Source organism: Aquarana catesbeiana, linkage group LG10 (assembly GCF_042186555.1).
Source record: "Aquarana catesbeiana isolate 2022-GZ linkage group LG10, ASM4218655v1, whole genome shotgun sequence".
Classification (NCBI taxonomy): domain Eukaryota; kingdom Metazoa; phylum Chordata; class Amphibia; order Anura; family Ranidae; genus Aquarana; species Aquarana catesbeiana.
Genome location: NC_133333.1, coordinates 32,037,979 through 32,053,911, shown reverse-complemented (window position 1 = coordinate 32,053,911; position 15,933 = coordinate 32,037,979). Strand labels below are relative to the sequence as shown.

The 15,933-nt window shown below is 41.7% G+C and overlaps 1 long non-coding RNA gene across 1 annotated transcript; it reads right to left on the bottom strand.

The window, feature by feature from the left end:
• Positions 1–519: 519 nt before the first annotated feature.
• On the bottom strand, positions 520–14,368 carry LOC141110005 (uncharacterized). The gene is made up of 3 exons (XR_012236207.1): positions 14,236–14,368; positions 12,339–12,464; positions 520–2,392 (listed from the first exon to the last, which is right to left on the bottom strand). It is a non-coding gene; the product is annotated as an uncharacterized lncRNA (long non-coding RNA).
• Between the last annotated feature and the right edge of the window lie 1,565 nt (positions 14,369–15,933).

Sequence of the window (15,933 nt, the reverse complement as noted above, 5' to 3'; positions counted from 1 at the left end):
TATTTCAGATAAATTCATATTTGTTACGTTCACTAACAGCCAAATTTGAAAGGAAATTGCAATACCTATAATTTAATAGTTAGTTATTATTAGTTAGTTAGTTATTCTTTCAAATTTTCAGTTTTTGTTTTTTACTTTCGGATTTTCTAATTTTCAAATGTACGAATTTAAAAATTTACGAATTTATGAATTTTCAAATTTACGAATTTATGAATTGCGATCATAACGAATGACCCGAAAAATGAAAAAAAAAAAAAGCGAATGAAACAAAAACAAACACATTTTTCAGCAGTGCACATGTCTATTGACTATTTTTTTATACTTCCAGATGTAGCTAACCAAATGTTATAAGATAAATAATTGTACCAGTTGTATTTGAAAAGCCCTATGGCTGAAATGGGGGGTTGATTTACTAAAATTGGAGAGAGCAAAATCTGGTGCAGCTGTACATGGTAGCCAATCAACTTCTAACTTCAGCTTGTTCAATTAAGCTTTGGCAAAAAAAACTGAAGCTGATTGGTTTCTATGAAGATCTGCACCAGATTTTGCACTCTTCACTTTTAGTAAAGCAACTAAATCCCAGTGAGTTTTTTTGCAAAAAGGCGAAGAATTAGCTTTTACTACGCAATTACAGAGGAGTAACATCCCATTACAGCAATGCTTAAAAGATGATCTAAAACCACAAGCATTGAATGTTAGCTGTTCTGTCTTTATCTTTACCAAAAAAAAAAGATACATTTATTTAAAAAAAAGAGATTTTTGCTATGAACTATATTTATTGCATGAAGACTATTGAGCTCTTATCTGAAAAAAAATAATGATTAGGTTGGTAGGCTTATAGCAATGTGGTTAACACGATGGAGGCTGTGAATAATAGTATGACATCAAAATATTTCCTCTTTTCATTTTTATTATTTCAGTTGTATCCCCTTTGCAGTTTGTAAATACCTTTTCTGTATTTGTGTATTACATATTCAGGTTGTGCTACCTCTAATTCGAATTTTGCTGCATCTCTTCTTCAAATAAATTGGCAGAGCAAGGTCACCTATATAGAAGTTGTGCAGAAAAGACAGCCAATTGCAATGTTTGATACACAGATATCCACTTTAATCCAAATCCATATCAGTCCTTTCTCCAAAAGAGCTTACAATCTAATATCTCTACCACAGTCATCCAGGCTCAGTACACGCATTAGGAACCCTTTGTTATAATTGTGAGAAGAATCCAAAGTATCCAGAGGAATCTCACGCAGACACAGTGAAAAATGCAACATTTATTACATATATACTATATAACCAAAGGTTTTATGGGATGGCCAACAAGCATACATAGGTGACTGTTTCATTCCCATGACTAAGCTTCCTGGGAGGATTGAGTGGTTGGAGCCCAGGCTGAGGCTGTCATATACCTTCTTACAGAGATGTGCGACTTCCAGGACTTTTCCCTTTTCCATTAGATGTTTCATCTAGATAGTTTGGTTGGCCGCCCCATTTTAAATCTGTGGACAGTAATATGAAGTTGGACAACTCTTTGCATCTACTGTATAACAGTCTCTGCTCTTCTGGGAAGGCTTTCCTAAAGATTTCGGAGTACCTCTGTGGAAATTAATGTCTATTCAGTCAAAAGAGCATTCGTGAGGTCAGGTACTGGTATTGGATGAAAAGACTGATGTTCCAATTCATTCTAAAGGTGTTCAGTGGGGTTGAGGTCAAGGTACTGTGCAGGCAACTCAAGTTCCTTCCACACCAAACCCATCAAATCATGTCTTTATAAAGCTGAATTTGTACACAGGGGGCACAGTCATGCTGGACCAGAAAAGGGCCTTCACCAAACTGGTAATACAAGGTTGCCACGATTATCTAAGATGTCTTTGCTCACTCTAGCATTAACAGTACCCATTAACTCAGTCATGGGAGTTCCTATATTTTTGAACAAATAGTGTAGAAGGCCATGCGTTTAAAAACCTTTGGCCCTACAGTGAAGGTAAGTTGGCCAGCTGTTTACCAACCTTTTAGCCATATAGCAAACAACCATAGTGGAAAATTAATGCAGCATTCCAGCATTCCTAATATGGGAACTTTTTTGAAAGCACATTTATGTTTATGGTTATCAACCAGCTAATGTTACAACTGTAAGATTATTTAATCATGATCTATGACTTATAACTAATGCACTGCCTTTACCAATAATTATGCAAATTTGCTTTACATTTCTTGAACCAGGGCAATTCAGTTTTGTGGATATTATTCATGTGATGGATGAGAAGCTTTAGGTACATAGCACGTGTATTCTAGTTGCTTAGTTATTTTCACACCAATCAGTGCGCTGTAGTCCAAGCCACAAGCAACTTTAGAACTGCATCCTTGACTTGAGAAGTCAACTTCTTTCTCCCCTATGAAAAGAAAATACTCATCAAGCCTAATTTGCTAAAAGAAATGCACACAAACAAGGAAATCACTATAAAGAAATAATCAGCATGCTTCTCTTGCAGGTTAGCATGTGTGTTCAGGTCTAGTAAAGCAGGGGTCCCCAACCCCCGGGCCGCGGACCGCCTGTTGATGATCAGGCCGCACAGTAAGAGATGAGGGGCGTCCGCAGTCTGCACAGGACTATTACAGACCAACGCTTGCTGCTCACCTCCTGCTGTGCGGCCATGCCCATGTTTCCTAGTTCCTCCGCCCACCCAGCCATCGATGTACTTTACAGGAGAAGCAGAGGTTAGCGATGTGTAATGTTAGAGAGGAAAGGGGGGGCAGACTGCACAGGCACTGTGATGGAGGAAGTTGTGATTGCTGGGGGCACTGTAAAGGGGCATTGTAATCATTACAGTGCCCCTTTATATCAAAGCGCCCCCTTTGCAGTGCAGGCCCCTCTAGATTACAGCCCCCCTTTACATCCCAGCGCCCGTTTGCATCACAGTGCCCCCTTTACAGAGCAGTTCCCATTAATTTAGAAGGGCACTGTGATGTAAAGGGGACTGCACTGTAAAGGGGCACTGTATTGTAAACAGGGCGCTGTGATGTGTAGGGGAGCTGAGCACACTGATATAAAGGGGAGACTATGCTGTAAAGGGGGGTTGTGGTGTGAAGGGAGGCTGAGGACAGCCTCCGTGAATATCCCATCCCCCTACCTGTCCAATCCCTGCCCCCGGTCCTTGGGAAAATTAGCTGTCATTAAACCGGTCCCCGGTTTCAAAAAGGTTGGGGTCCGCTGTAGTAAAGGTTGTTGGTTATGGCCACTGAAGATCCAAAAAAGGATGTTTTGTTCCTTGCATGTACTACTATTGCTGTAAAGGATATGTACACCCTAAGAATAAACTTTATTTTTTATTTTTTTATTTGATAATTGCACAAATAACTGTCGATCCTGCTAAAAATCATATAAGCTAATAACTTCCCCATAACTTCCCCTAATAACTTGTGCTGTACTTTTATCAGTTCACATTGTTCCCAGCTACCTACGTGGACTAAAAATCACCTTCCCCAAATTTTTTATGGAGGAGTAGTGTTCTGTAGATAAAGTACAGTAAAAAAAATCAGGTAAAAATAAACAAGCTTGAAAAAAGAGAACTAATGCACATGTAAAGATGCAGCAAGACTTTGAGGTTGATTTAAAAAAAGAATTTGCATAGCCATTTGCCCAATGAAGTGTACAGTATGTACATTCGTTCTCTGCAAATAGGGAAAAAACCAAATATAAGTAGTCTATATCCTGTGCTGCACAAATGTAAACAATTGATTTTAAATGGAAAATACCACATTTGGCCACTGGATGTAGTGTTATTGGAAATTTCTGTGCCCCATCTTGTGGCTAAATGCAGTGTTTTCTGTTTTAATTGATTGACATTCAAAATGCTAATGCCGCATACACACGATCGGGATTTTGGCTGGAAAAAGATATGATAGCTTTTCCGAAGGGATTCCGCGCAAGCTTGCCTTGCATACACACGGTCACACAAAAGTTCGCTGAAACTTTCAACCGGTAAGAACGCTGTGACGTACAACACTACAACGAGCCGAGAAAATGAAGTTCAATGCTTCCGAGCATGCGTCGAATTGTTTCCGAGTATCCGTAGGAATTTTGCGCGTCGGAATTGCTACAGACGATCGCATTTTCGGATAGGAACTTTTTCCGACCGAAAAATTGAGAACCTGCCCTCAATCTTTTGATGGCTGGAATTTGACCAGCAAAAGTCCGATGTAGCATACACACGGTCGCATTTTCCGACCAAAAGCTCTAATCGGTCTTTTGCTGTCCGATCGCGTGTACGCGGCATAAGGATATATCGCCTATTTATATTGTGGAGTTTTTTATTTATTTTTTTGCCCCATCTGCACTGAACAAATGTGCATGCACTTTCACTGGGCAAAAGGTAATGCAAGTTCTTTATAGATCAACTCCTATGTCTTAAAAAAAATAATAATAATAATCTAACAATGACCACAATTGCTTACAAAGATATGAAAGACTCCTAAGGCTGGGTTCACACCTATGCCAATTGGATGCGGCTTACACCACATCCAATTCGCAGAACATTTTAAAATCGAGTTGTTTCAAACAGTCTGGTTAACATATGTGCGTTGCATTTGCACTCTGCATTGCCCAAAAAACATGTGCGTTTTCTAGGCAGTGCGGTACAAAGTGCAGGCACATATTCTTCTATGGGAACGATTCGCAGATGCGTTACGTTGTGAACAGCCATTCTCTCCCCCTTCCTCACTACACCTCCCCCTCTCCCTGCTCAGCTGATCCTCGTCTACAACGGAGAGGAAGCGCTAAACATCTGCTTTTTCTCTTCGCACAGAGGACGGAGCTGGAATTCGCACCGGACTGGTGTGAATCCAGCCTCAGAGTAGATGTGAGAAAAGTGCTGAGCTATTATACAAAAGTAAAGTTGAATGTACAAAAAAATTATGCATTAAACACATATGATAAATAAAAACAAGAATGGTGATCTTGTGTAATAGAAGCTATGTCCATTGGCTTCAAGTTAAGTCAAGTCAACAACAAATGTTGAATAACTAGCGAATCCAACAATAATATGCCACCTCCACCAGGACTTCCAAGGGTGTGCTTTGACTTTTTAGTTTGACCCCCACTACAAAGGTCAGACAAGTATAGTAGGGTGGATATCTCCAAGGTACAGTGGAACCTCAGATTACGAGCATAATCCGTTCCAGGAGTATGCTCCTAATCCAAAGTACTCACATATCAAAGCGAGTTTTCACATTGAAGTCAATGGAAACGAAAATAATTCATTCTGCATTGACTTCAATGGGATGCAATACCGCACGCGGCCAGAGGCGGGGGGCACCGGAGAGCCTCGGAAACGGCCGAAAAGGCCCGAGGACACTTCGGCTGACCTCGGCAAACCTCGGAAAGACTTCCTACCCGAGATTTGCCGAGGTCAGCCGTGCCGTGCTCGGGCCTTTCCGTGCATTTCCAAACGTGACCTTTGGCTCTGCTCGGCTCCGGCGCCCCCCCACCTCAGGCCAAAAGCAGTACTGCACCCTGTTTTGGCCTGAATCTTGCTCATTTTGCGAGACAACACTTGCAAACCGAGTCACGATTTTTAAAAATACAGTGCTCGTATTGCGAAACGCTCGTTAACCGCATTACTCGCAATCCGAGGTTCCACTGTATATCCCTCTTGAACACTTCCAAAGATGATGGAGGCATTTTTCACTGCCACAGAGGTTAATCAGCCACCAGAAAATATATATTGCATCTCTGCAGCTTGGTGTCCAAAGGCTCTAAGAAAAAAAAAAGCAATTCATAGTGCTCACTGCTAAAAATATTTTATTGATGCAAGCACATGCTATTAATGAAAGCATGGAGAGACACATTGGGGGGGATTTACTAAAACGGGAGAGTACAAAATCTGGTGCATCTCTAGATAGTAACCAGTCAGCTTCCAGATTTTATTGCCCAAGCTTAATTGAGCAAGCTGAAGTTAGAAGCCACCATGCACGTCTGCACCAGATCCTGTGTACACCTGTTTGTAGTAAATCTCTCCATGTGTGTCTATTGAACCTCCGCAGGCTGGGATCGCTCCCATATGAAATCAGATGCCAGCAGCCATCACTAGTCTCACCCTCTCCTGGACCAATGTAGCTCATGCTTGTTTGACCTTTGTAATGGGGGTCAAAAAAAAAAGGTGCTAACACACTTGGGAGACCTGGTGGAGGTGGCACATGATTGTTGGATTCACTCATTATTCAACATTTGTGGTGGACTTTCATTATAAATTATTTTACACATTAGTAACTTCTATTTAACAAAATCGCCATTATTGGTTTTATTTATCACATGTGTTTGATGTGTTAATTTTTTTGCACATTTAACTATGTTATTGTATAATAGTGCAACATTTTTCTCAAATAAGAAATACAATTACCAGTTTTGAAGAAATGTTAGGTTATATATTTTTATTATTGAGCTCATGGGACAGCACAGTGTCTTATGCCGCGTTCACACGAGTAGACTTTTCGACCGGACTAGTCCGACGGACTTCCAACGGACTTTCCCAACGAACGGACTTGCCTACACACGATCACACCAAAGTCCAACGGATTCGTATGTGATGACGTACAACCGGTCTAAAATCAGGAAGTTTATAGCCAGTAGCCAATAGCTGCCCTAGCGTCGGTTTTCGTCCGTCGGACTAGCATATAGACGAGCGGACTTTTCAATAAGAACTGGGTCCGGCGGAGTTCCGACGTAAAGATTTGAAACATGTTCCAAATCTGAAGTCCGTCAGATTTTTGACCGAAAATGTCCGCTGCAGGTCTGATGAAGCCCACACACGGTCGAATTGTCCACCGGACTCGGTTCGTCGGACCAGTCCGGTTGAAAAGTCCGCTCGTGTGTACGCGGCATTAGTGGTTAGCACTCCTGCCTTGCCAGCATTGGGGGCATTGGTTTGAGTTCCAGCTGTTACACTATCTACACAGACTTTGTATAACTCTGCATGATCTCCCATTGCTTGCATGTTAGCCTGGTATGTGTATGCATGCATGTTAGAGACTTTAGATTGCAAGCAGGGAATGATGCAAATGAACAATATATGTAAAGCACCACATTAAATGTTGGCACTATATAAATACAGGTAATAAATTAATATTTTTAAATTAGCAATAGCAAATAATAACAACTAACATTTAACAAACACTTACCAGGTGGTTCAAGAGTTCCTCGGAAACGTACACACAGATCATCTTCTCCTAAACAAACTGTCAACTTTGTTGCATTACAGCCTTGCAGGGTGTTAAACGCATAGCAAAGTGGACATAACCTGCCTTTTGGTTCAGTCTGATTATTGTATGGCACTAAATAAAATGAATAATATGATTTTTTTAAACAGATATGATGAACACAATGTCAGAAGAAAAAACATATATAAAGTGTTATATCCAGTATAGGCATACTCCGCTGTACGTACCCTTACTTTACATACACTCGTAAGTACCGACACATTGGCGTCCGTGGGAAATCTCGGTCAGCTTGGCATGGCACTGCTCCCCAGTGGCGGTGCGTCCATAAGGGCGAACAGGTGCCGCCCCCTCTCTCCAGCCATCCCCCGTATGTAAAATGGATAGGTTCATGCATTGCATGAATCTATCCATGGCCACTGCCCCCTATTCAGGCATCCGGCCCCTTTCCGGATGCCGGGTGTCTGAATTACAGTGGTGGTGGGGGGGTATTTTTGAAGCACCTGATTAGAGCCATAGGCTCTAATAGGCGTCAATAAAGGTGGACTCGTAGCGCAGAGCATTGTGCTACGAGCCCACCCAGATGTGTTAGCAAAGTAAATAAATATTTGCTTTGCTAACACTGAACCTCCTCTCAGCCAATCAGGGAGCACAGGTCCAATACCCGTCACCTGATTGGCTGAAGGCACAGACATCCCTATTGGACACCTAGCGGAATGGAGGAGGAGATGCATGGGAACCATAGAGGATGCAGGAGCCGTCACCTGCTCATCCCACAGCTTGTTGCCGTTACCCGGATGGGGTAAGTGCCGGTATGATGACGGGCAGGCGGACAATCAGGGGGTCACATTGGCTGCATATGGTGGGCACAGAAGCTGCATATGGTGGGCACAGAAGCTGCATATAGTGGGCACAGAAGCTGCATAAGATGGGCACAGAAGCTGCATACCGTGGGAACCATGGGGGATGCAGGAGCCGTCGCCTGCCCGTCCCACAGCTTGCCGCCGTCACCCGGATAGGGTAAGTGCTTGTCTGAAGGACAGGCGGGCGAGCGGAGGGGTCACAGAGGCTGCATATGATGGGCACAGAAGCTGCATAAAATGGACACAGAAGCTGCATATGGTGGGCACAGAAGCTGAATATGATGGGCACAGAAGCTGCATAAGATGGGCACAGAAGCTGCATAAGATGGGCACAAAAGCTGCATATGATGGGCACAGAAGCTGCATATAGTGGGCACAGAAGCTGCATATGATGGGCACAGAAGCTGCATTTAGTGGGCACAGAAGCTGCATAAGATGGGCACAGAAGCTGCATATTGTGGGCACATAAGCTGCATATGATGAGCACAGAGGCTGCATATGATGGGCACAGGCTGCACATGATGGGCACAGAAGCTACATATGATGGGCACAGTAGCTGCATATGGTGGGCACAGAGGCTTTATATGATGAGCACAGAGGCTGCATATGATGGGCACGATGGCTGCATATGAAAGGCACAGAGGCTACATATAGTGGGCACAGAAGCTGCATATGATGGGCACAGAGGATGCATATGGTGGGCACAGAGGCTACATATGGTGGGCACAGAAGGTGAATATGATGGGCACAGAGGATGCATATGGTGGGCACAGAGGCTGCATATGATGGGTGCACAGGCTGCATATGATGGGCACAGAAGCTGCATATGGTGTGCACAGTGGCTGCATTTTATGGGCACAGTGGCTGCAATTGATGGCACAGGGAGGCTGTAATTGATAGGTTTTTTTTCAGTGTTTTTCCGAATTTTTCAGTTTGTTTGCGCCCCCCCCAAAAAAAATTTTGCGCAACAGCTGCCAATGCTGCTCCCGGCCTTTAACATCGGTGGCTATGGGAAATCTTGTCAACTTGACATGGCACTGCTCCCGAACCATAAGTGACAGGGACACCAAACTTGGGGTGCACCAAGAGGAGACCCAGGACTACAACATATCTAATTGTGGGGTTGGCCAACTTGCCTAGGTAATCAGTTATGCATGTAAATGACTATTGCAACGCAGTACATGCACTGAGAAGTGAAAAAAGGTATTGCTTCACTTTAAGTACATTTTCATTTTACATAAATGCTCTGGTCCCATTGTGTACTTAAAAGTGGGGTATGCCTGTATATACTGTGTACTATGTATATGTGTGTATATATATATATATATATATATATATACTGTATATGTGTTTGTGGATTTAGGTAGCAATGAAAAAGTATTCTGAGCTGAATACAGTGGAATCTTTTTTTTTTTGCTTTTTGTTGTCATTTATTACATTTTGCATTTAGGTACTAGTAAGGCCCCATTCACACATGCAGATAAAATGGATGAAGTTTCTCATCAGCTGCTCATCAGTTTCTCCTCAATTTTTTTACATGTGTTAAAGAACTGGTGGAAGAAGATCAGTGCTCTACTGTACACTGTCTTTCTCAAAATAGCTTTGTAGTCAGTGTCACTGGAGGGGAAAAACTATGTTATCCTTCTGATGTGGGGCCCAGTGTATCAGGTTGGCCTTCAGCCATGAGAGGGTGTTACTCACACTTTAAATGGTATCCTCTTGCAAACACTAAGAATTTTTAAACAGGTTTGTAGCCTGCTGGTTTACCCCATGCCACTGGCAGCTCATGGTAAACTTTTTTTTTTTGGGGGGGGTAACCTCAACGCCCCCCCAGTCTGCACTCACCCCTCCACGGTCGCAGTGCCGCGGCTTCCCCGGCTTCTCCTCCCGGCCAACCCGATCTTCTTTAGATCCACCTCCTCCTCATTATTGGCCAGGGGGAGAAGCTAGTAATCAAATATACTGATTCACGAGTGTCACAATTGGGTGGATCTGTGCCCGAGCCCAACCTTTTTCAAACCAATTAAAGCCTCAGGCTCTAATCATGTGCTTGAAAAAAAAACCTCATAGCGACCAAGCATGAGAGCAGGCGGATGCAGGGTTTTAGGGGGTCAGTCAGGCAGAAGTCTGTAACGGCCAAGCAGCATAGGTACTGATTCAGATCCAGAGAAGAGCCAGGGCTAAACCAGGGTCGGTATAAAGCGAGCAGAGAAGGCACTGGAGCAGTAGGCAAAAAGCAGAGTCAGGTCACAAGCCGGGTCAGCAATCAGGTATCAGGAACGAGCAGAGACAAACAGGCCGGGTATATACAGGAACAAGCACAGGATCAGGTCACAGACGGTAGAAGCTGACGACCACTCAGAAATCTTCTGGTCTTTGGAGCCAGTTTAAATAGGCAAGAGGATGCCAAGTACTCATGCATGCTCACGCTAATGCGCATGCGCATAATGTCTAGGTGTCACAAGTGAATTCTTATGCGCATGCACATGAGTTACGGAACCTCTAGTTGTTACTTGAGAATTCTTATTAGCAAGTGCTCATCCTCGTGCACGATTATGCTGTCACTCATGAATTCGCATGCACATGCACGTGAGTTATGAAACCTTTAGTTGTCACTTGAGAATTCTTATTAGCAAGTGCATATCTTCATGCACGTCTTTGTGCATGATTATGCATATGATTTCCCTGACAGGTTGGATATGTATGTGGCTGATGCTGTATGTATGCCTGTGGGAATGGGGGTGTGTGGAAGTGTATGTAGATGGGGATGTGGATGGAATCAATGGGTTATTGAGTACAGTTTGAATGTTGGTATGGATGGAATGATGTGGGTCCCCCGTTTTGCACTTATCAAACAGATATAACAATGTTTTCCACAGCCGCAAAGACGGTGATACCCAGACACTGGAGAAATACCACCACCCCTTCGACAAAAGAATGGCTAGAAGAGTTGCATCTTCTTTACAAAATAGAAGAGATCAGGGCAATAGCCCACAAAAAAAATAGAAAATTTCAATGATACATGGCAACCCTGGACCATCTTCAAATATTCTTCATCATATGACTCTTTGATACAAAGATGAAAAATGGTTAAAAGTAGGACCCTGACACACTGCTGCTTTCTCTTTGCTTCCTTCAGTCTTTTCTTTCTTCCTAATATGTCACCCTTTCAGGACCGACATCTTTTCTCTTTCCTTTCTACTTTGCTCCATTGAGCTATAAGTGCCTATTTAGAGTATTTCTAAATGATGTTATTGATGAATAATAATCGGCTGATCATCACAACACACTTTAGCTAAGATTAAGTACTACATATGTTTTTCATGTTGAGACAACTGTTATTGACAACTCTAATGCCCCGTACACATGGTCGGATTTTCCGATGGAAAATGTCCGATCGGAGCGTGTTGTCGGAAATTCCGACCGTGTGTGGGCTCCATCGGACATTTTCCATCGGATTTTCCGACACACAAAGTTGGAGAGCAGGAGATAAAATTTTCCGACAACAAAATCCGTTGTCGGAAATTCCGATCGTGTGTACACAAATCCGACGGACAAAGTGCCACGCATTCTCAGAATAAATAAAGAGATGAAAGCTATTGGCCACTGCCCCGTTTATAGTCCCGACGTACGTGTTTTACGTCACCGCGTTCAGAACGATTGGATTTTCCGACAACTTTGTGTGATCGTGTGTATGCAAGACAAGTTTGAGCCAACATCCGTCGGAAAAAATCCTAGGATTTTGTTGTCGGAATTTCCGAACAAAGTCCGACCGTGTGTACGCCCTATAATTGTGTAATATATCATATTTACAGTTGAATTCTCTATGCTCAAGTACATGTACAAATGTTATTCTGATTGTACATTAGCTTTATTTCTGAACATAAAATAAAAACTTTTATTGTAAAAAAAAGCCAAAAAAAAAACCAATGCTTCCAATGATATATTGAACAGACAAAAGAGCACAAATAATAAGCACAAAAAGGACATAGTATACAATATAGTGCTTCCTCATTAGGGCAGTGATGTCACCCAGGAGATAAGTTAATGATCTCTGTTTAGGACTCAGGTAAGTCTAAGTTTACAGCATGTTACAATGTTTTCCTGCTGGAGCCTACTATAGATATTCCCCATTTCCATTTCCAGAGTCCTCATCTCCAGACATGTATGAGCTGCAACCAGTCATTGGTGAAGGACACGGTCAGTGTGTGTAGGTTGCAAAGTTTGGATGAAGTATGAGAGAGAATAAATATTTCAAACTTACCAGGACTTCCAAATGCTTTAGAGATGGTCATGCAAGCACTGTCTTCTTCACATTCCTTTGCTTCTTGTTTACAGGTTTCAGAATCAACACCATGGCAGATATAGCACGTTGTCTTATTAGCTAGAACTGCAGGATATGTATTAAGGGTTAATAATGTTATTTCTCATTGAGTGTATATTTGTATAACGTAATGTGGTTTTATTTACTGTATGTAGAGTATAGTGTCCTGAATTTAATTTATGATGCATCTGGCTATTGCAATACAATTGGTTGGTTTATGTTCTATTTTTTCTATATTAGGTAATAATGCCTTATCCTCCTGAGGAAGCAGGTGATAAGCCCTGCGAAACGCATAGAGAAATACTAATTTGTATTAATGAAGAACAACATATATTAAGCGGAACTCCGTCGCTTTATTTTCTAATAGTAGAGCTGGATCATATATGATTGATGAAAAGGAATGGCCTATGCATGTTTTAAGTATCTATGCAGATTTTGTAGTTGCTTATTTTTAACAATTGTGTTTGAATAAAAATTATATGAGGGCTGTGTATTCCCCCTATTTTAATAATTTGTACTTCATGGCCTTTTGGGGCATGTCAAAAGTCCACTTTGCTATAGAGGATTGGGATTCATAATATACTAAAGTGTAAGTGGTTCCATTATTAACCGTTTGCCGACCAGCTGCCGTCATTTTACTGCAGCAGGTCAGCATGATCCCGCAAGCCGTCTTAGCTATAGAGGCAATCAAATACCACCAAAAGAAATGTCTCTTTTTTTTAAAAAAAAAGGACGTCAATTTTGTTTGGGTGCAATGTCGAACGACCACTCAATTGTCAGTTAAATCGACGCAGTGCCGAATCGCAAAAAATGGCCCGGTCGTTCAGCAGCCAAATCTTCTGGGGCTGAAGTGGTTAATGGGGATCAATTTGGCATACATATAGGTAGAAATCCAGAACCTACAAGCTAGTTTAGATTTGGACATCATGCAGATATAAAAGACACAATTTTACTCAGCCCTGTAATCTTTAATACATCATTAAATGTGTTATATTAAATTATGATGTAGCAGTGTAAGTTCCATTCATCGTGACAAGGTATTAGTGTCTTGTAAAGGGAAAAGCAGCCTAAGGAGCTAATTAGCTAGTGAACTGACAAGAAGAATTCTGATAGAAAAAGAAAACTGGGTAGCAGAGAGATGATCCTATTGTTAGGCTGTTTTTCCTTTTACCGCCCAATCATAAGTTGGGGATGTACGGGATGATCCAGGTTTAAAGTAAATAAGTTGAATGATGCGGGCAATCGGACTGAGGATCTAATCTCTGAATTTGAGGTGTTTTTCTCTTTTCATGGGCTATATTCAGTTTTATCTTTGTTGACTTTGTTACTCACATTAACCAATCTAAAGCTCAAAAAGGCAACCAGCGTGGCAACCACTCTGCTCACCTACATGCAGGAGAATTGTATGAACTATAGGAGGGTTCAATAACACTAAAGATATAGCAAAAATAGCTGTAGCCTACAGAATTTGGAATAGCTGTTCAGCACTAATAGTGATAACAAAAGGGGCTCTGGTGGTCAAATAACCGTGCCATAGGCTTGTTTAGTTAACAACATTTGAATTATAAAGTAATAGTTTTGAAAATATGATATTGTTTAATAAAAAACTGTTTTTATCCTAAAATGTTGGGTGGTAAGTTTTTAGGCTGATCTAATGACATCAAAGCTTCTGAATCACTAACCCGACAAGGAGTTCTGATTTTTCTTGCTACATTCTAGCTGTGGGTCAAATTATGAAAAGTGTTGAATCCATAGAATAAGTGATACTAAATAGATATAACTATACATAAGTAATACAAAATATATAAAATATATGATTTTAAAAGAGAATACCTACTGAGTGGGAGCAGGAATAAAGAAAGAAGGAAGACACTGAAAATAATAGACTTCATTTTTCGTTGGGTTTCAGATGCTCGGTGGTCTTGAGCTTTGGGTGGTTCTCCAATTGTGGAAGTCCTCTTCGGCTTCTGATATTTATATGATGTTTTATGGTTTCAGGATATTGTTAGAGAACAGTACGTAATTTCAGTGTGCAATATTCTATATGTATGCATAAACATTTGCAATTAGCCAGTTTCCTGTAAAATACACTCAATGCAAAAGTTATGTTGACAATAAATTTGTACCCAGTTCAGCAGTGATACTCCCAAGAGTTTGCTAACAAATATTTAGTTAAAAAATAATTGCTCATGATTTGTTTGATAAGCCTCAAGCTGTAAGGTTGTTTTTCCATAGAACAGATCCAAAACCTATTCTAGTGCCACAAATGTAAATAGCAGGGCCAATTGTTATTAAATCATCCACATGTTCCATCAGGGGCCTGCTATAACAAATGATTGACTAGGGTCTTGCTGCTCTGCCCATACAGAGTCCACAGCTCACACAAAACTCTCTTTCTTCAATGTGTGCATGAATGGTGAGTTATAACCCCTTCACTTACCATTCTCTTGGTCACCATAGCAATGACCCAGCAATTGCTAGGGCTCTGTGCACAGGCCCTACATCTCCTCCATGATAATAGGATAGGGCTCAGATTGTCTGCTAAACACCTGAGACCCATGTGAAATGGGGGCCTAGATCACTTGTCGCATGCTACATACAGGTGGTCTGCTCCTCATTGACAAGAGGGTGACTTTGTCCCTCATCACATAGTGGATTATCTAGGGGCGAAAACAGAGATGGAGAGCATTCCAGTTGACGATCCACTGGCTTACTGGGTCATGAGAATAGACCAGTGGCCAGAACTTGCCCAGTATGCTATTGAGCTGCTGTGCTGCCCTGCATCCAACGTACTTTCTGAATGGGCATTTATTGCTGCTCGAGGTTTTGTTCCTGATCATACAACGCGTCTGTCCACAGACTCCATGGACCCTCTGACTTTTATCAAAATGAATCAGTCCTGGATTACCAGCAGATATGAAGCCCCTGATGCTGATTTCACTGATTAGTTGTTTTTGGGATTTGGAATCTCTGCAGGACTTCTAGGCTGACTAGTGTTGTGGGTGTTAATTACATCTGGAAGAATGTTTTTGGTGTAGGTTTCATGGGCACAATAAATACCCAAAGACCAATTTTTCCACACCTGTTTGATAGGTGCATATCATTGCAATTTTTGACAAGGCCAATTCTTGCTTTCTTCAAGAGTACCTATATAGGGTTACACTGTAAAGGGGCCACTGACACCCAGAGAACAATTTTTCCGCACCTGTCTGACAGGTGCATATCATTGCAATTTTTGACAGCAAGGCCAATTCTTGCTTACATCAAGAGTACCTCTATAGGGTGACGGTGTAAAGGTGCCACCCACGCCCAAAGACCAAGTGCCATTAAGGCGTAATAATTAAATTGAATACTCTGGTTAGTTTCATAATGCTGCTAATCTTATCTGCGAGAAGAGTGGTTAACCACTTCAGGATTTACCCCTTTTTTGACTAAGCCCTTTTTTGCGATATGGCACTGCGTCGCCGTAACTGACAATTGCGCGGTCGTGCAACGTTGTACCCAAACAAAATTGACATCATTTTTTCCCACAAAT